Here is a 21768-nt window from a genome sequence, read left to right on the forward strand (position 1 = left end):
ATACTCAAAATATGTCTGTATTGGAATACATTTCTACACAGTAAGGTCGAGACCTGCAGCCAATTGTATAAACATATTTACCCAGGGTAATTTTCTGGTAACTTGTTGGTAATTGACTATATTAAAAAAGTTCGGGATTTTACCAGGCCATTTACCGCGGTAATATTTACGCTCCTCCCAGAGGTGGGTAAATTATTTACCGTGTGACTTACCGGAATCAAGATGGCTGACCTTATGAACGCTCTTCACCGACGCCCTCGACACTTTGGACGGGTTGACAGACAGTTTACGGACTTTGACAACGAAGAAGTACGTCGAAGATACAATTCTCGAACGACAACATCGACAGACTAGTGGACCTTTTGACTGACAGACTGAGACGTTCGACGCAACGAAACCATTCTTTGACTGTTCGACAGCAGGTTATGATAGCCCTGAGGTTTTACTCCTCAGGTGCTTTTCTACAGGTTATTGGAGACACTTTTAGTGTGGACATTGCGACAGTTTCGAGGCCAGTGACTGACGTGACGAACGCACTTTTCGATTTACGGGACAGGGCCATCAAATTCCTTACTGAAGCCGCCGACCTCCAAGCGGCAAAGTCGGCATTTTATGCTCGAAAAAATTTTCCCTCGGTCTTTCGGTGCATAAATGAAACGCATATCCATATCCAGTCTCGCTGCGTTGGATGAGGGTGCCTATGTAAATCGAAAACGAAGATATAGTATCAATGTTGAAGCTACTTGTGACCATAAAGGTTTGTTTATTTTTCTATAGTTATATGTAACCGTCGAATGAAAAAGGTAAGGTTGACGTTATATTCTATACACGCTCACGGTCTGACCATTGGAATCTATACAGCCTTAATTTTTTCCGTAAAGTAAACCATGAAACTGTTGACTGCGACCATTTCAACTAGTTCTATTTCCGGATAGCACTTTAAGCTCCCGCTTTAGTATAATAACTCTTTTAAGGGATTATTTCTTGGACTTCCAATATGTCGACATGGATAAAAAGCCTCAAGTCAATTTTGTAAGTGCTCCGTCACCATGATTTGTCGCTGTGGTACGAAAGGATTGGGATCAAGTATGCTAACAGTAAAAGATACATGATTTTACTTTGACGTTTGAAATATCAAAGACGAATATTTGAATGTTATTTTATGTATGTTTGGTTCATAATGGTACTTTGTCAAGTGTAAGACCCACAAACCTTCTTCAAAGTTGAAGTCACTATTGCTGTTGCAGTTAATTGTAACCACAACCCAGGTCTGGGGAATAGTGGGGACTTTGACTTTCGGTCCAGCCTATCCAAGGTAAAATTCCGCCCTGCACCGAAGAACTAATGGTAAAACCAAATCAAATGCTCCCACATCCCGGGAACCCTAGGTAAGGTCCATTCCAGCTATATTTTGCGCGAAGATAAAACCACACTATTCACCCGGCACTGCCAGGCCATCTGGAAGGTAAAAACATGGCCCATTTCCCTGACTACATGTATCCCTGGACTGGGTCGGGGCGTGGTTACAAATGACTGGTGCAAAACATTCTAAATGCAATGTCAGATTCTAATTGAGAGAATTGCTCCCATTTGTCCAAACTTTATTTTCATCAATTGTGGCAATGAAAGCAGATCAGATATCATGCATAGTTAAGATTTTCCTTTTCTTTTCTTTTTGTAATATATATTGAAGAATATCAAAGACTGTGGGAACTGAAAGGTTTTATACCAAGACTTACAGTCATAATACAAAGTTATCAAGTATTGCATTATTCAAATATAATTTCAGGTTATGCAGGTTGTTGAGAGCAATATGATGAGGGAAGGCAGGACAGAGTACCAGTCTTATAGTCTGATAATGTTAACAAGAAATGTTTCCCTGTGCCAAAAAAGGTTCGCTAAAGCTAAGCTAAAAGCTGAGCTAAAAGCACAGCTAAAAGCATAGCTAAAAGCATAGCTAAAAGCTTAGCTAAAAGCTTAGCGGTATTGGCCCGAAAAGCGCAGCTTTTTAAAAAAAACACAGCTGCTGCGCTTAAGCTATGCTTTTTTGCCAAAATAGCTTAGCTAATTTCTTAAAAAAGCTCAGCTCTTGGTGATATTGGGCAAAATAGCTAAGCTATTTTTATGAAAAGCACTGCTTAATGGCGGTATTGGCCCAAAAGCTAAGCTTTTTGTTGGAGCTGCGTTTTTTCTTTAATAGCTTAGCTTATTATGAAAAGCGCAGCATTATGGCGGTATTGGCCCAAAAGCTAAGCTTTTGTTGGAACTGAGCTTTTTCTCAAATAGCTAAGCTATTTTATGAGAAGCTCAGCTTTTTGGCGGTATTGGCCCAAAAGCTTAGCTTTTTCTAAAATAACTTAGCTTATTATGAAAAGCACAGCTTTATGGCAGAATTGGCCCAAAAGCTTAGCTTTTGGATGGAGCTGTGTTTTTTCTTCAAAATAGCTTAGCTAATTATGAAAAGCGCAGCTTTATGGCGGTTTTGGCCCAAAAGCTTAGCTTTATGATGAAGCTGCGCTTTTTTTAAAGGGTGAAGAAAAGGAGTGTATTTAAAGTGCGTTTTTTAACAAACAAAATACGCTTAAAACGAACTAAAATGCACTAATATATAATATTATATATATTGAACCATCAAAAAAAGAACACATTTGAATAAATACATACACATCTTGCTTTATTTAAATTTCCTAAACATAAGTTTGTGTTACATATATATTTTATTATTTCATATTTAATTTAACATGACACCTTGTAACTGGACATAATGCATTTTCAGTCAGACAAACAAGTTCATATTTGTCAAAGTTAGCAATAATAAAATAACCTTTTACTCTGTGGCAAAAATATGATAGAAAATCATGAAACTGTAAGCTACAAATTGGAAAATGACAGTATCAAGGATCTTTTGTTATTTTTTGTCAAATCTAGAAATTCCTGACAGCTCTGGAATAAAACAGGGTATCATATTTTAAATATGTAATGACTTTATTAGTACTTAACTTAAATTGATTGACCCAATTTGGCCAGTTTCCAATTACTGGTAAGCCATGTGGCAGATGGCAGTTTTATGCCCCCTCCAAAAATCAACACTGTAATCATTTGTATAGCTGTAAAGGTGCTAGTGGGCATATGTATGGAAACATAGCAATTTCAGCTTAATATGTTAATATGATATTAACATATATAAGGATGAAAACAAGTGCATCTTCATAGAGTTTTAAAACTACGTAAATCTACTATCTGGGACCAATAATCCTACATCCAGCTACAATCTACAGCAGCATTGTTATTTATCAAAATATGTGCACTTGATTGAAAGTTGACAAATAAAAGTCCCACAAGTAGTCAAGTGTCATAACAGTGAAATTAACAACTGAAATAAAGAATACATACCATGATCTGAGTGCTTTCACATGTCAGTTTATCACAAATCATCCAATAGTGGTATGTTATGTTTCTAATCATAGTTCACATTCACCTGATCTAATGATCATTGTTTTACTTCACTAATCCCTTTAATATTAATTTGTTTTAATTGGTGTAAATTCATTTATTAATTAAAACATCATCAGTATTATTTTCATGAAATCCCAACAAAATGGCTACCAGTAGCTATGATTTGAAATTGGCTCCCTAAATGCTGAGATTTAATTGGTCCTTGGTACAATCAGATAAGATCAGACTTATCATGCATGTTGTTTAATTGGAAAGGAAATGACAAAGAATTTGGTAGTGGCATTACAAGAAACTTAAGGAATAATAATTCTATAAATGTTGTTATTACATGCATTTGATTCTTGCCTATAAGTAAAATGTGTTCTTTTAATTACACAATAAATAAGAAATTATAATATATATTTGATTTTTAAAATAATCTTTCTTTTTATTTCATTATTTTATTTTATTTTGAAGGTATTTTGATCAATGATCAAATGCTTATTTACTTGTTGATTGATTGATTGATTGATTGATTGATTGATTGATTGATTGATTCATTGATTGATTCATTCATATTCTTGTATTTATGTGTGTATTTCATAAATGTTCACTTTATTACACAAAGATACTACTTTTTTACCTAAACTAAAAGATGCACTTCTTAGTAAAAAGATACACTTAAAATGCACTCTTTAATGACAGTAGATTGTCAATAAAACTAAAGATACACTTTTAAAAGGGATGCCATTAAAAAAGATGTATCTTCTGTTCCTGCCAAAATAGCTATGCCAAAACTACAGAAACTAGCTCTGAGTAGCAAAAAGTTTAAAACATAAACACAGTTTAATGGCACTGGTTAAATGCCAAAGACAGCCAAAAATTGTCTTATTTTAAATCGAATCAGCATGTACAGAGACAAAAAATAACTTCACATGGATTCAATTTTAGTTTAAAATAAAAAATCCAAAATAGATTAATCAGGACCTGACGAGATGGGACACATTTTCAAAACAATTTAAAATAATTTAGGAAAACGATATATTTTCAGACACCTGCGTTTTGAATAAAAAAAACACAACAAATATTTGGAATTTCTATTTAACTGTGTTATAAATAAATAATCAAATTTTGAAAAGTGAATTTCACAATATTAACCTTTGTTTTTCTCCAAAAGCTTAGTCTTTTGTTTGAAAAGCTTAGTCTTTTAAAGAAATACTGAGCCAACTTTAATTTTGGAAAAGACGCAGCTAGTATGAAAAAGACGCTGCTTTTCTAAGAGGCAATCTTTTACCTAGTCAAAAGACGCAGCTTTAGCTAAGCTTTGATTTAAAAAACGCATCTTCATAAACAAAAAGCGCAGCTTAGAAGAAAAAACTCAGCTTTTAGAGAAAAGAACATAGCTTTTGTGCAGCTCTTTTTTAAAAAGCGCAGCTTTGAAGAAAAAGCACAGCTTTTTAGAGAAAAAACTAGCTAAGCTAAAGCTGTGCTTTTTAGAAAGCTGAGTTTTTTTTTGGCACGGGACCTTCTTTTTTTAATCATGATTTTCCAATATGATATTATGTGTATTGTGATCCTAAAATTGGACCATTTTCTTAATTGGATTTTTAGGAATATTTAACTGCTTCAGACTTTGAAAAAATATGATGACAGTTAAGCAAACCACAAAGTATGTTTAAATATATTTTGCCTAATACTATCGTACAGGCCATCCATATAGCATACTTTTGTTGTAAAAAAAATCTTAATATTTGCACAATGGTGTTCGAGCGTTGGCGAGTAAGGATTTGCTTGCAGCGTTGAAGAACGATAATATGTATGTTGTATTTGTTTACTTCTATATATGTGAATACTGTGATAAACTTTAAATCTTGCCATGAAATAAGTATCATGCATTCCAATTTCAATTTGCCAGTATTACTTTATCAAAATCCTAAAAGATCCGCTACAACTAAACTTTGTGCAAAAATGCTTTTTATACATGTGAAATTCTTGTAATTTCCTGCTAACAGTATTTATTCCTGTATTGCATATAAACTGATAAATGCCCAAGATTGCCAAAAAATTGCTAACTGCTGATCTTTGATAAATGGGAATGCTTTTAATTTATATCTTTATTATTTATTTTTTCAGGCAAAGAACAGAAAGAAAGGTTCTCTTAACATAAAAAGTAAAGAAATAATGAAGTTCACAATACAGTTGACAATCTGGATGTATTTCCTTTGTTATTTGAACATGATTTATTTTAACTTACATAACAAGTATGCACTACAATAATGAATATCTATATTAATAGTAATGATATTCCATTAAACATGGATATGGAGAACATATTCTTTGACAGTGCAAGATAAGATAAATCCAGACATAGTCGGAGTCTTCAATTAACTTGGATGTGTTCCATTTGTTTCATCCACATACTTGAAATTTGTCTTGTAACTACATGTATTTTTATGATGTTAAGTGGTGAGTAATCAACCTTTATCATAACATTTTCTTATTTGGGGATAGTATGTATTTATTTTGACACTATGTGTACCTTCATTCTTTTCATTTTTCTGTACGAAACAAAACCAAATGTGTCATTTTAGTTTAACCATTTTAAACTGTATTTATTATACTCTTCATTGAATAGCCATTCGTATATTATCAAAAATTTTAACAAATTTAAATGTGTTGTTATTTTGATTACATTTTATCGGTGTCATAGGGTACATGTCCATTTATAGCCTTCAAGATAAAACAGATATATTCTTTGTTGTAAAATGTGTTCTTTATGCATAAACATATAGAGTGGCTACAGAGAACTCAACACTTAGCAATTTTCTTACAAAATATCTAAGGGTTTCCTTGCATGTGATTGCTACATTCAGTGTACCTCATGTTATATAATACAGTATATATGATCAATAAAACAGATTAAGAATCAAAGCTGTTGTTAAATACTTTTTAAAAGCTGTATTTGTACAAGACAATACTGAGACTGTATAGACACCAATGTTTGTCCCAACTTGAAGATGTATAGATTCCAATGATTGCCTTGAGTTGAGGCTGCTTAGATTCTAATGTTTATCTAAATTTGAGGCTGAATAGATTTCAATGATTGCCTTGAGTTGACGTTGTATAGTCTAATGTTTATCTAAAGTTGAAGCTGTATAGATTCGAATGTTTGCCTTCAGTTGAGGCTGTATAGATTTCAATGTTTGTCTTAAGCTGAGGCTGTATAGATTCCAATGTTTGTCGCTACCTTGAGGCTGCATAGATTCTAATGTTTATCTAAAGTTGAGGCTGTATAGATTCTTATGTTTGTCCCTTCTTAAAGCTGTATAGACTCAAATGTTTCCCCCCAACTGGAGGCTGTATAGATTCTAATGTTTATCTAAAGTTGAGGCTATATAGATTCTAATGTTTATCTAAAGTTGAGGCTGTATAGATTATAATGTTTATCTAAAGTTGAGGCTGTATAGATTCTACTGGTTGTCTTAAGTTGAGACTGTATAGATTCTGATGTTTGCTTTCAGTCGAGGCTGTATAGATTCCAATGTTTATCTTTAGTTGTTGAGACTGTATAGATTCTAATGTTTGCTTTCAGTTAAGGCTGTATAGATTCTAATGTTTGCTTTCAGTTAAGGCTGTATGGATTCCAATGTTTATCTTAAGTTCAGGCTGTATAGATTCTAATGTTTGCTTTCAGGTAAAGCTGTATAGATTCTAATGTTTATCTTAAGTTGAGGATGTATATATTCCAATGTTTGTCTTAAGCTGAGGCTGTATAGATTCTTATGTTTGCTTTCAGTAAAGGCTGTATAGATTCCAATGTTTATCTTAAGTTGAGGCTGTATAGATTCTAATGTTTGCTTTCAGTAAAGGCTGTATAGATTCCAATGTTTATCTTAAGTTGAGGCTGTATAGATTATAATGTTTGCTTTTAGTTGAGGCTGTATAGATTCCAATGTTGTCTTAAGCTGAGGCTGTATAGATTCAAATGTTTGCTTTCAGGTAAGGCTGTATAGATTCCAATGTTGTCTTAAGCTGAGGCTGTATAGATTCAAATGTTTATCTTCAGTTGAGGCTGTATAGCTAGATTACAATGTTTGCTTTCAGGTAAGGCTGTATAGATTTTAATGTATATCTTAAATTGAGTCTGTATAGATTCTAATGTTTGCTTTCAGTTAAGGCTATATAGATTCCAATGTTTATCTGAAGTTGAGGCTGTATAGATTCTTATGTTTGCTTTCAGTTAAGGCTGTATAGATTCTAATGTTTATCTTAAGTTGAGGCTGTATAGATTCCAATGCTTGTCTTAAGCTGAGGCTGTATAGATTCTAATGTTTGTCCTCAGTTGAGGCTGTATAGATTCCAATGTTTGTCTTCAGTTGAGGCTGTTTATATTCTAATGTTTGTCTTCAGTTGAGGCTGTATAACGTCCAATATTTGTCCAAATTTGAGGCTGTATTGAGTCCAAGATCTCTCAAATTTGAAACTGTTTACATTCCAAAATCTGTCTTAATATGAAGCTGTATGTAGTCCAATGTTAGTTCTACGTTGGAGTTAAGAGTCCATTGTATGTCCTATGGTGTAGCTGTATAGTGTCCAATGTCGATCAAACTTGGAAACACTGAGATATAATTGTTTATGTACCTGCAAAGTATTTATTTTATTTAAAATTGTCATCTTTTGTCTTAATTATTATCTGAAATCTAAAAAAAATGTGGATAAAGAATGTTTTATATATTTTACGACATTTCAATGGGGGTGTATAGATTCCAGTGGTCAGAACGTGAGCCTGTATAGAATATAACATCGACCCGTTACTATCGGTCGCTAGTTTGTGCTCACTTTATTTGGCAAACAGTCTTTACGAACGAAAACATGACGACCTTGACCATTGTATAAAACGGAAAACATGACTCGGTCGATTTACTATTCATTTTATTGTAGCAAGATGTATACAGTAAAAACTAAAGGAATGTTAGCTGCCAATATCATAGTACAGTACAGTATTTGTTATCATATTAATAATGTTATATATCGGGAGATAAGTTTATGTCTTCATTGACACGGTTTGTTGAAACATCAACACAACATAATCGACATAAATGTACAAATTGTAGCAGGCAGCAGTAACGTTGACAGGACCCACCCTATGGCCACCCCCCTCTGAAAAAAAATAGTAAAACAAAAACATTACTAAATAAAAATAATAGTAAAACTATTTTTTCAAGACAAAAAATGATTGGAACATGATCATTTATCATAAAAACATAATTATCAACCAAAAACTCCACTAATTTTGTTTTCCCCAATATTAACTATTATTATATAGTAAAGGTTGACATTTCAAGGCCCTCGTACGTAGGGTGGTGTTTTTGAAAAGCACGTAACTAACTTATTTTTCAACCAATTGTCTCCAAATAACTTTTCTGTATCACAGAACATAATAAAGTTTAGAAAATGTACTACTTCAATATGATTTTACCAACAAAATAGACATTTTTAGCCCAAACTTCTTGAAAACCCTAGGTAGACAATTCATAATTACCATCTAAATATGTGTTTTCATCATAAATTCTCTCGTTTCGTCAAGTAAAACTAATGAAAGTGCATGCAAACTGAAGCAAGATATAAAACAAATGGTTACATCTTACCCACTGTATAAATAATTCCCGATTCGCAACCAGGTAGGTATCCTGATATCCGTTTCCGAATATGAGTATTCGAATTCAGGACAGTTAAGGTCGAAAACAAATTGACATAATACTGACCTGGAAGCGATTTTGGAATTATTTTTGCATGTGAGTAGGTTGCTACCGTTTGTTTAATTGCCTCCGACCGCTCTCATGCCCTGTCATCTGTTACATTTGGCGAAAAGAGAATTATTCAGATGCTGATTATGATTGCCTACCTAGGGCTTCTCGAAGTTTGGGCTTTAACTGTGAATTCGTTGATGGTAATATATCGATGCTGTACATTTTCTAAAACTTAATTAAATTCTGGGAAGAATGCAAGAAATTTGGAGACAATTGGTTAAAAAATAAGTTAGTTGCATGCTTGACAAAAACACCACTGTCAGTTTGAGGGCCTTCACATGTCCACCTTTACTAAAATAATAGACAAATTTTGAAAAAAAGATTCATTGAATTTTTGGTTGATATTAAGTTTTTGTGATAAATGTTCATGTTTCAATCATTTTGGTAATGATAATAGAATTGATTTTTTTTTTGGGGGGGGGGGGGGGGGCGTTGCCATAGGTTGGGTCCTGTCCACGTAACTGCTGCCTATGAATTGTACATGAAGATCTATGTACACATATATTCAAGTTACATAGTTCGTTTATATACAATAAATTTGCAGTCTTATTTAATCTCACTGGATGTTTACAAATATTTTTACCTATTTTTTAATGACAAAGATGTTCTTGAGAAGGGGTAGTTGAGAACCGTCAAAATACTAAATAATTAGTATGCACAAGTCAAACTGTCAATTGTTACAACGCCCCCCCCCCCCCTCTCCCCCCCTCCAGGTCATGGGAGTATTGGGGACCCTGACTTTCAGTTCGGCCAATCCTGATAAAGTAAAATCTGTTCTGCACCGCTGGGCCACCCCGCTATCCCTTTTATTACCCCAGACCTGGGAGAGGCGGTGGTTACAATTGACTAGTCCATTATCCCCGGGTAAAATCTCCGCCCTGCGGGGATGAACTGATGGACAAATCCCCGACAAATGCCCCCGCACCTTAGGTAAGACAAATTCCCCGCTATATTTTGCGCGAAGACAAAACCACCGCATTCATCCGGCAATGTGGGGCAACCTGAAAGGTAAAAACACTGCCCATATCCCCGGCTATCCCCGATATACCCCAAGACCTGGGGGGGGGGGCGTGGTTATAATTGACTGGTGCATTACTAGTCCATTACTAGTGTTATTCTTACAACTGCTTTTCCTGTAAATAGTGCTCGATATTTGCTTAAGAAATTTAGGGAACAGGCTTCAGTGGCCTACCAAGGCATATGCTAATACAGCCATGTTTAAATCATTACAACTCACAAAATAAGAAAGCTTTTGAATAAATTTTGATTTTTTTTAACTGCAGGCAGAATCACAAGCATCAGTGCACGTTGGCCAGGGTCATGTCATGATGCCCATGTGTGGAGGACCTCCAGTATATGCCAACACATGGAAGAGAATCACCAAGGTATATACAAGTTTGTTTTTTTCATTAATTCAACTGAAGCCCCTTGTGTAATAGTTGCTTAGGATAAAACCTGGGGTTAGTTCTATTTTCTCTGATGTACTTAAGAAGCTATTTTTTAAATCAATGATAATATTCATTGGGCGAGAATAACTTTCATAATGTTGTTAATATTATTGCTTTTATGAAATCATTCATACTTTTCAGATTTTGAGAAAGGAATATTGCTAGGGGATAGTGGATACCCATGCAGGACATTTCTTCTTACACCATATGCCAATCCAGGTAAGTTGTTGAACCAATTATGTGTAAGAGATGTGTAGTATCTGTGGTAGTGTGGCTATGTTAATTGAAAGTCAATGAAGGGATTAGTCTGAATATTTTACAAACATATGCCCCAGGCTGAGAATTAAACATGGGCCACCTTGCATTTTGTCAAAACATCAAGGTCTTGCAAACTGCATTATCAACAACATTAATGATTTAAGTTCAATTGTATATTTTAATTAGCTAACCTCTGTTTATACATTCAGCCGTGGTTATTCTTTGTTGTACAATGAACAAGGCAAATGAAAATGAAATAAAAATTATCTCTCAAATTATGACTTAAATATTGACAGGGAATGCCAGTGAGGAAAGATTCATCAAGGCTCACGTCAAAACCAGAAACATCATTGACAGAGTTTTTGGAGTATGGAAAAGGAAGTTTCATGTTCTACACGGAGAGGTATATAAAAAAATTATATGCATAAGCAAGCATGTTAAGATGTTTTCTAATGCATAAGGGTATTCACTAATGGTGTTCTGGCAATCATCAAGTAAGCTTGTTAAGTTTTGCAGTTGTAAGTGACCTATCAAGATGATCATTGGGCAACCCTAGGCAAGAAGTCTAAATTGATGAAGGCTGATAAATGTAATTATGAACTAACATCATAGGGACACATACTGTGGTTTTCCAGTTCATCTGTTGTTCCACCTAGCAGACATTGGAAAGTACTGTTTTGGCTTTGTTTGGTTAAAGGCCTTGTTTAAGCCTTCTAGAAGTGCCCCCCCCAAAAAAAAATAAAAAAAAAAATAAAAAAATAAATAATAATAATAATAATAATAAATAAATAAATAAATAAATAAATAAATAAATAAATAAATAAATAAATAAATAAATAAATAAATAAATAAATAAATAAATAAATAAAAAACCTGTGTATTTGTACACAACCTCTGTTTATTGATCTTAATCTTATTGCCTAATTGGCTTATCAGATCTCCAATCTGAGTATCCTGCTGAGCAGTTTTGATGTTTTATAAAGGAAATGGATAATTGGCCCTGAGCCAATAAACGAATACACAGTAAATTGACCCCTACTGTGACACCAGCCCAATTAGCAGAAAATGCACAGTAGGGGATTATCATGGCAAACATTCCTTAAACTAGGATGTTCTATTATATAGTTTTAACAAAATAGACCGAGATAATTTTTAATTGATCTCTTTTCATATTCATCTAAGAAAGTCTTCATAACTTCAAGTCATTTAATAATAGAATACATACAAAAATTAGTTATTGCAATGTATTTCATTCATAATTCTTATTGCAGATTCGAATGAAGCCTGCAAAGGTCTGCAAAGTGATTGTTGCTTGTGCAGTCCTGTACAACCTTTCGATTCTTTGGAAGGAGCCATTTGAAGAAAGTGGTGAAGAAGATGACCAACCACTTACCCTGCCTTACAATGGACCGATGGATGGCAAGGGGGTCATATTTCACAGACATATTTCAGCTCATAAAATATATAATCATGATCAATGTTAATGGTCTTAAAGCTGCACTCTCACAGATTCACCATTTTTACAACTTATTTTTTGTCCTGGCAAGAGGAATTTTTTGCGTACTAGATATCATCTGCAAACTAGTGATAAAAGACTGCTGACAAAAAAATCAGATAGCAGATTTTCATATTCCGTTCGAAAATTAACGTTTTATAGATCAAACCATTACGGTTTATGAAAATTGAATTTAACATCAATATTTGAAATTAACTGTAAAAATCTGCGATCTAATTTTTTGTCCGCAATCTTTTACAACTGGTTTCGATGGACTTTGCAAAAATAGGCTCGTTCCTAGACAAAAAATAAAAATGTTGTCAAAACGTTCAATCTGAGAGAGTGCAGCTTTAAATTGACACTCTTACTCAGAATCGATGCATACACATGTATAACAGCCTTTAACTTGTAACTCAATGGTGCATTGATGGAAAATATTGTAACGACCTAAACAGTCGAGGCAAAACTTCCTTAAAAGTAAGGGAAGATGTTGAAATACAACGAACACCGAGTTGAACGTTTAACGGTTTATAGTGTATTCTTTAACTTTGAATCATGAATATCAAACACATGTGTAGTCAATAAATATCAGTTTAAGTTGCATGGGCTCTCTAGTTTTCTGTGTATTTGTCAACTATTAATTATCTTTTGTTAAAAAAACTTGTTATAAATATTAAAGTAATGTCAAAGTACTAGACTAAAAGATCAGATTTACGGGTGTTTTCTAACCCAAACGAGCTATTCGACATCAAAAAACCCAGCTCAAACATACGAGGGTAACCTTACCCAAAACGGGCTATCCGTCGTCAAAGATCAAGCTGCTGATCTCGAAAGGAACGCTGTTTATATAGAAAACGGGAGATGCCCACGTGATCAAAACTGACCAATGGCGGCCGGACCGGTCAAACGTCCAACCAATCAACGAAGGACCGGAGGACCGCTCTGACAGAACACAAGGACCGGTAGGGCGGTACTCACAGTGCCCACCGGGCGGTCCGGCAGCCATGACAGTTTGTTTACAATATTGAAATACAACTTCAAGACATAAAATCAAGCAGTAACGAAGTGGCTCAAAATATAAATGATTTTTATATGACAACTATTAATAAATAATGTTTATCTAATTACGAAGATGATTAAACAGTTATACTTATCAGTTCAAATACATTCAACACGTATATGTAAGGTGGGTGGAGAACCCCCCTTGTATGTACATAGCAACAGGAATTATATGATTGGATGGAATTTAAACAGGCATGACCTAAGGTAAGTGCAAATTTATAAAACATATCATAGTCTTTAAAATATCTCAGTATTGTATATTAGTTCCACAGAAAGATGGCAAGTACATGTCCAGGTAAGTAACCTGCATAATGACAGGGTCATTACAATATTAATAACTGATAACAAGATTGTATCCGTGTGTTTGATAGCAGAAAGTGCAAAAATATTAAGTTATTGGTGAATGCTAAAAGATTTACTGTGGTCTACTATAGTCCTTTACGCGTCTATGCTCATTTCTTTCAAATTAAACTCAGTATCCTTCAGAAGAACCATTGTTTTTTACATTTAAACATCCTTTTTGGAATATTAAAACAATATTTATAATCGTCCTTAATTGGTTTTGGGAGTAATAGTGCATATTTATCATATGTTCAAATAAAATATAGACTTTTATGGTAAAAATTCATCTTTGCCTTATACTTCTTTGACTGATCATCACAATGGTATGTTTATTCCAATTGTTGAATCTCTGTAAAGGACTGATTGATAATTAGGCAGAATGTTTTTACTCACATTTGCAGTGTATTATTGAATATTAACAATACTGTTGTTCTTAAAACAATTATGATTATCTAGATAAACAGGTTTCCTTTAGTAGTAAATTATACTTCTTTATCAACTTGTGATGAAATGAGTTCACTTTTTTAGCCTGATACCTAGTACTTAACAAAGAATAGGTAAAAAATAATAACCATTTATGATGTTCAAACAAAGTAGACAGGTTTCCTTTTTTAAATGATAAAACTGTGCTTCCATAAAACCTTGCCATTAAATTCATCTTGATGATATGATGGGTCATCTTGGATCAATTTAAAAAAAAAAAGAAACAGCTCCAATAGAAGTTTGTTGATAATATACATTTTAGAAATTCAATGATTCTTACAAATGCTATGTTTAAGGCCTAGCTTACGGAATGTTTGGCATGATAATCCCTGAGCCCAAGTTCCTCGAAACTGCTCAAGTCTCTTATAACAGGATTAAGCTAATCGCGCTATTTTTCCTTGTCTTTTATTTGTGTAATTTCAACTACGGTTTGTAGACTTTAGATAGGAATTACTGTTATGGTTACACAATAAACTATATTTTATGTACCAAAATCACATTTAAGTGTGTGTTTTTTTCTAATTGAAATAAGCGACTTAAGCCTGTTAAGCTTAAGAAGTTTCGGAAAATTGTGGTCTGCTGTGCATCTTCTGCTAATTGCACTGGTGTCAAAGTAGGGGCCAATTTCCTGTATATTGGTTTATTGGCATAGTGGCATTTAAGGTCCAGTATTATAATGAAATTCTTTGTACTTTAAAGTTGTTATCTTTGATTGCTTTACATTGTGCAACATAAATATACATGTGCCAAACAAAGTTTGGAGGGGGCGTAATGGAGTCACCCTGTGGTCAGTCAGTCGCATGAGAGAGTGCATTGTTTAATAATCATTTCTCTAATTTAGCTATAGATTCCTTGCCCTTTGTTTATTTTTTTTTATTTTCAAAATCTTTTCAAAACATTTACTTTCAAACCACTGGACATATTTTTTTTAAATTGTTTGACAACACACAACAAATCACAATAAGAGGAAGTGCGAAGTACAAGAACCATTATAGCTCTATTTCATCTTATTACAGACAAATTGCCTTCTAACTTTTGCCTTGTCAGGTTCGTTCATGAAATTTAATAATGAAACTTCATACATAGTTAAACTCAAATAGGGAAAGGACAGTGTGCACGAACCACTATTCTTTTGTTACCTTTTACAAAGACATTCCCCTTTATCAATATCTTTTTTATTTTTTTATTAAAATGATTGACTGCCATTTTATGTCAAGGTCAAGGTGTTTGTTGATAATAATTACTCTCTGTGATAGCTATAGTTTGTTTCGTTCTTTTACCAGTAGTGATTATAGTTTTTTGCTATGCAACAATAAATGAATTGGAGTCAAATATGTGTATTGTTATGAACCTTTTATCTCAAAATGATTTATCTAAAGGATGATGACATTATGCACACAGTTATGAAGGTTTATATCAAGCTTTATTTTTTAATGAAGCAATTTAACACAATGTTCTAAAACAGATAAATTCCTTTCAACAATTTAAAACATATTTATTCAAGTTAATAACATGACATTCACCAAACTGAACACTTGTATGCAAGAAATCCATCGAAGTTCATCTAAAGCGCACACTAAAATGAGATATTTCAATTAGTATGTTCAACTAAGCGGTAGTTAATATGTTTAAAAATGTTTGTGATGCACTTTAAATTTCCAAATAAACTGACAATTTACAAATATAAATTTCGAGGAAAAGTGTATTTATTGAAACTGTTTGTAGACTTGCCAGAAGATAAAAACAAGAGCTGTCAACAGACAGCGCACTCGACTATTCTCAGTGATTGACAATAGAAAAATTGATACAGTGACCTCCTCCCGTACAGAGGTTGAGATCATGATGGTGAACAAGTGTGCAAAGTTTCAAACCCATATGGACTTTTAAATTATCTGTAGTGGTACGCAAACTTTAACGTAAATTCTAAGTCGAAAAAGGGGAATAATTTTGTCAAAATGCTTGATAGAGTTACCTCCTCCCATGGTACAGGTTGGGGGCATGATGGTGAACAAGTGTGCAAAGTTTCAAAGCCATATGTCAATGGACTTTGAAAATATTTGAGGTGGTACACAAACTTTAACATAAGTGGTTACGCCGACGCCGACGCCGACGCTCGGGTGACTAGGATAGTTAAAAACTAACATTGACAGAGTGTTTAGAATAATATTACAATTGAAATAAAAAGAAAGTCATTTATGAGACATTCACGAAAAGTTCAGTATCAGAACATCGGCCAGTCTGGACAGTTTTTCAAAGCACTCCTTCTGTGCCTTCTAATTTACTGTTGGTTCAATGTAGTATGCCATCTGCAGCTCCTTCCATGTCTTGGCCTTTTCATTCCTTAACGAAGTATGATGAACAGTTGTTCATTTTTTTTATTTTGTCAATTACACTTTTATTAATGGGTCAATGAGAATTAAAAGTTGTGTTTATAAGCATATATTATATCAATATTTAGATTTAATCATAACATGTAACACTTTTTTATTGAGATTGCAATAATCATATGTGCATATATATCATTTATTTGGTGTTAGATTATGAAATTAATTAAGCAGCTTTCAATCATGTATCAATATCTTTCTTTGTATCTTTATAGTTCAACTGTCATAAAATCTTCCATATAGCAAACATGCCATTGCATTAAAATTAAGCAATATGAAGGAGGTTTAAGAAGTTTTAATATTTTAATGCCTAACCATTACTTTATAACACTGTATATGTGCCGGTTAGGTATACTACTATTTGTATCTGTTTGTGCTACTTACTGTGGGGTAACCCTTGTTGCAGACATGTTCTGACTTGCACTGGCACTGGCTCTGGCATAGGTTTCTGCTGCTATAATAACAAATATGCAAACAAATCAGAAATAACATCATTTTTTTAAATGAATAAATTATGTTATTAACTTGATCATTTTGGTTGTCTATTTAGAATTAAAACAAGGCTCCTAGAAGTGACTCACCTTGTTGCTTTGATGTTCCCAGGTCTTTGCATTTCAAAGCAGATTCAATGTCCTTTCCATCTGACAGCTGGAGAAGAAAAACGGAATGACAACTATTGAAATGAATAAAGTACACTGGAATAAACTCAAGAATTATATTTCAATCGTGACTTAAAAGTTTTCACTTCTGCAGCTGTAATAGGTTTGCAAATACTGATGTATTATAAAACGTACACACAAAGTGAAGTATTTGAAGATGCCACATATCATAAATATTTTTAATAAATTGTTCAGCAAAACTCATGTAGAAGTATTTAAAAGAACTTCCTACTTGATGCCTCTAGAATATTTTGAAACTACCAAAAGGCAAATTTATTTTTACTTCCATTCACAACTGATAATGAATTCCTTACTTGTAAAACTTTCCCACAGACAATATTCAGGATGGCTGCCTTCTTCCATTGTATCTTTGGCTAGTGCTAGAAATGGAAGAAAATATCTTCATGATAAAGTTAACAGTATTAAACTCAACCAAATAGCAAAGTATAACTGATGTTGCTAATGAGCCCATTCAATCACTCACAAACTTACATGGTCATTATATTCATGATACGATGAATATCAAAATTGAACTAAAATCATTTTATATTTAAAGAATTTATTAAATTAAAATAATTATTTTATAATCAATCTTAATAAATTAATATCACATGTACCCGTCTCACAAAGATCTGATCCAGTGATCCCAGAGAAGGGCGCCGAGTCTTTAAGCAGGTCTATTATAGCATAAGACTAAGTTGACATTTCTGGCAGAGCAGGTCCTCCGCCTGTCTTTCCAAGACTAGTCTGCTCTGCAGTGTAGTCTGTCTTTGCCTTTTTAGTCTACAAAGTATTCAAAACATTTCTTTCAAGAATAATTGTAAATTCATAACAATAGTTCTTGATTTTAACATGTAGTATTTCGGCTGCTAATCCTACTTTCTCTTTTCTGTAAACAAGGTAACTAGGAACGTCTAAATCAAATAACGATAAGTGGCAGCAATATGGTAAGGGGACATTACTGCCGCACAGTATAGTTGTTTGTAGCCTTATATATAACGTTTTTATATGAATGCTAGAATATGAATTTGAACAACTTTGTTCTTAAATTGTTGTATGGATTATTCGAGCATTTTCTTATATATTATCAGTCATTTTCAGTCTAAAACTAAAAAGTACAATGCCTTTAAATATTGATAGATGTGAGATATATTCATCAGGAATTTACAGTTAAACCATTACTGAGTTTAACAATGCATGGAACTTCGGATACAAAGTTCCGGACAACAAACCATATCAGGGTTTCAGGTTTTGTCTAATATACATAGCAAAAACAAATGTCATTGGATACGTCTGTTTAACGGTAAGAAATTTAATCTTCTTTATAGTTTTCTCATTCATCTACTCCGGGCATTATTACTGAAATTGTTATGAGTTTTCTTGAAATGATAGGAACCAATTTGTTTTACTTGACACCCTTTTAAAAGGTATTCACAACAATTCCAACCCCAACCCCATAAAACCAAAAACAATATTTACCAAATTCCTCCACTTTACCTTTACTTGAACAACTGTCCTTGGACCGTTGCCGACAGCATTCACGGCGTCAGCCACTTCGCCCCAGGTTTTGTCTACCTTTTTTTCCCATTTGCAGAGCTGTTATATTTTCGTATCAAATCAAACTTAATTTCCATTATGTCTTTTAAAACAGAAACTTTTACAAAGTCAGAAAATCTCGAATTGTCTAAATAGAGTATACTCTATTTAGACAATTCGAGATTTTCTGACTTTGTAAAAGTGCAGTAATTCATAGTTATTTATGCTAAATACTTGGTAGGAGTGACCCCTGTGATGAATCTGAAGAAAATAAATATATATTTTAGGTTATTTTAGTTTAAATGTCAATAAATTTTGTAAAGGTCAAAATTCCGCTCATTCGCACCAAATCACTGTGGCTTCCATAACTTTAATGTAAATATTTTTTATGTTTACTACACATTTAAGTCATGGCGTAACACCCATACCAGGTACCAAAGTCAACCAGAATCAATTGACTATGATGATCCAATTTAATGACTTTTCAATCACATGACCGTGATGACGACAATTGATTATAATTTTAGCATAGGTTTATTTAGTTGAAACCAATTGCACTTAGGGTAAAATAAATTTTAATGTATAAAAATAATTAATAGTTCCCAAATGTGTTATCTGTTAAATTTCAAATCATTCAAAATATAAAAATAATAGCAAAATAAACTTTACATTTGTGAGGCTAAATGGAGGTCAGGTGGGTATTTTCTGAAAATCTTGTTATCACGTGATTAAATTTTATCTCAACTATGACCTAATTAGGGAATGTTTATAATCGGTTTTATCATAAAGGTGAAACACCTATCTCGTAAGCTATTTTTGGTTATGAAAATGTGTTTGGGAATTACATTTTACTTCATTAAAATGATAATATAGTTATTTTGTCTGTACAATGCATACAAGTGAAATAACAGCGTGACATAAAAATGTCACGAATTCTGGTTGGGTTTGGATACGGCGTTCTATTCAGCGAACACGTCCCAAAAAGTAATATATAACGTGTTCGCTGAAGTTCTTTAGCTATAAAATTGTGAGATTGAACTCATTAAAATAACCCGGAAATCAGATAAAAAATATACATTGTAAAATTGTACCATCTTAATTGCATACATATAAAAAGAACTGCGTAACCAAAATATTAAAAGATCTTTAAAAAGAGACTATACAAACAGGCCAAGAAATTTGGACCACGGAGCAGGTATAGAAAATATAAAATAGATGCAAACGCGACATGCGCAGGGGTGAATGGGATCATGTAAACAAGATCATCCAAGAAAGTATTGATAAACATAACACAAAACCATTCTGAAAATATATAAGATAAAGAAACAAATTGGTCAAATCTCCTTTGAAAAAGAAAGGTAACTTGTATTCCGACGAGAAAGCCGACATCTGGATCAGTTCCAATCTGTTTCACTTAAGGCATTGAAGCAACTATACACCTAAACCTTTGAACACAACGCCTACCCAAACAACTCTTGATTACATCGAAAGGAGTAAAGAAACAAATATGAAACTATTAATATATCGAAAGCAAGCGGACCAGACAACTTATAACTAATATAGTATAAAATAATCGTGCAAATGCACTGTCAACAGGTCTGAGCATGATATTTCAACACTTTTTGAACAGTTGCGAGCTACCCCTGGATTGGAGAAATGCTAACATTATCCCTATGTTCAAGAAGACGCCAAACATACAACAGAAACATCTCGACCAATGAGCCTTTCATCTGTTACCTGCAAAATATAAGAACATATTATCTGTAGCCACCTATCAAAACACTTTGAACAACATACTATCTTGATATTACTTTACCATTGTTTTAGATCTGGATTATCTACATACCTTCCTAAATACATTTGAAAAAACAACTTCAATTGGGCATCGCTTTACTTGATTTTAGCAAGGCCTTTGATACTGCGCCCCATGATCGCCTACTGCAGAATATGTCGCATCACGAGATTGAAGATCACATCTTGGTGTGACTGTCAACCTTCTTGAAAGACCAGTCGATTGGTGTAGTTTTGGAAAGTGAACACTCAAGGAGCTTACATTAACAGATATAATATGGATGATCACAAGTAACAGTCATAGGACCTTTTGTGTATCTCTTCCATCCAAATTACCTACCATTGATCGAGCGTCAAATCACGTGTTCGACTCTTTGCAGATGTTTTTTTGCTGCACTAACAGATAAAGATCACTAGCCTTCAGAAAGATTTATATGAACAAGAAAAGGGGGCTTCCCTATTGGGCATGCAGTTCAATGCAAAAAGTGTTATATGCTTAGTGTCAAAAGTAAATCATCCCACTTTTATGAACTTGACACTTGAGTACAGGAACACGTGGACTCAAACCTTTACGTTGGATTACTATATAAAATGACTTAGTATGGTCGAACCACATAGCCACCATATGTTAAAAGGAAAATCTACTTCTGCTTTCCTTCGACGTAACTTGAAACAGTGTACCCTGGATTGCCGGAAAATCGCAATTATTACGCTCGTAAGATCTCAATTAGACAGCGAGTCAATTAGATGGGACCCGTACTTGAGAAAAGATATCGATACACTGGAATGATACAAATGCCTATAGGAGCACAGTGTACGCCTTGTTTTTAAATTGAAATCACATGGACGACAGTGCTGTGCGCGCATCTACAATCGAGGGCATCCCTCCGTAGATATATTCCAAAAATGGCCCTTATATAAACAGATCCAGAATTTAGCATTTTGCACGTCCAAAAATCATATCTCAAATATTTCAGCAAATTATAAGCTACATAACAGTGGTTTTGCATAGTTTGCAATAGATACGTTACACTGGTTTAAGTGTTGGAAGAGAGCCTTTATATT

At 33.6% G+C, this 21768-nt stretch overlaps 1 pseudogene; it reads left to right on the plus strand.

Annotated features, from left to right (window-relative positions):
• Positions 1–222: 222 nt before the first annotated feature.
• Positions 223–21768, plus strand: part of LOC128238022 (putative nuclease HARBI1) — a 32353-nt pseudogene continuing 10807 nt past the window's right edge.

The sequence above is a fragment of the Mya arenaria genome, chromosome 6, assembly GCF_026914265.1.
Source record: "Mya arenaria isolate MELC-2E11 chromosome 6, ASM2691426v1".
Taxonomy (NCBI): Eukaryota; Metazoa; Mollusca; class Bivalvia; order Myida; family Myidae; genus Mya; species Mya arenaria.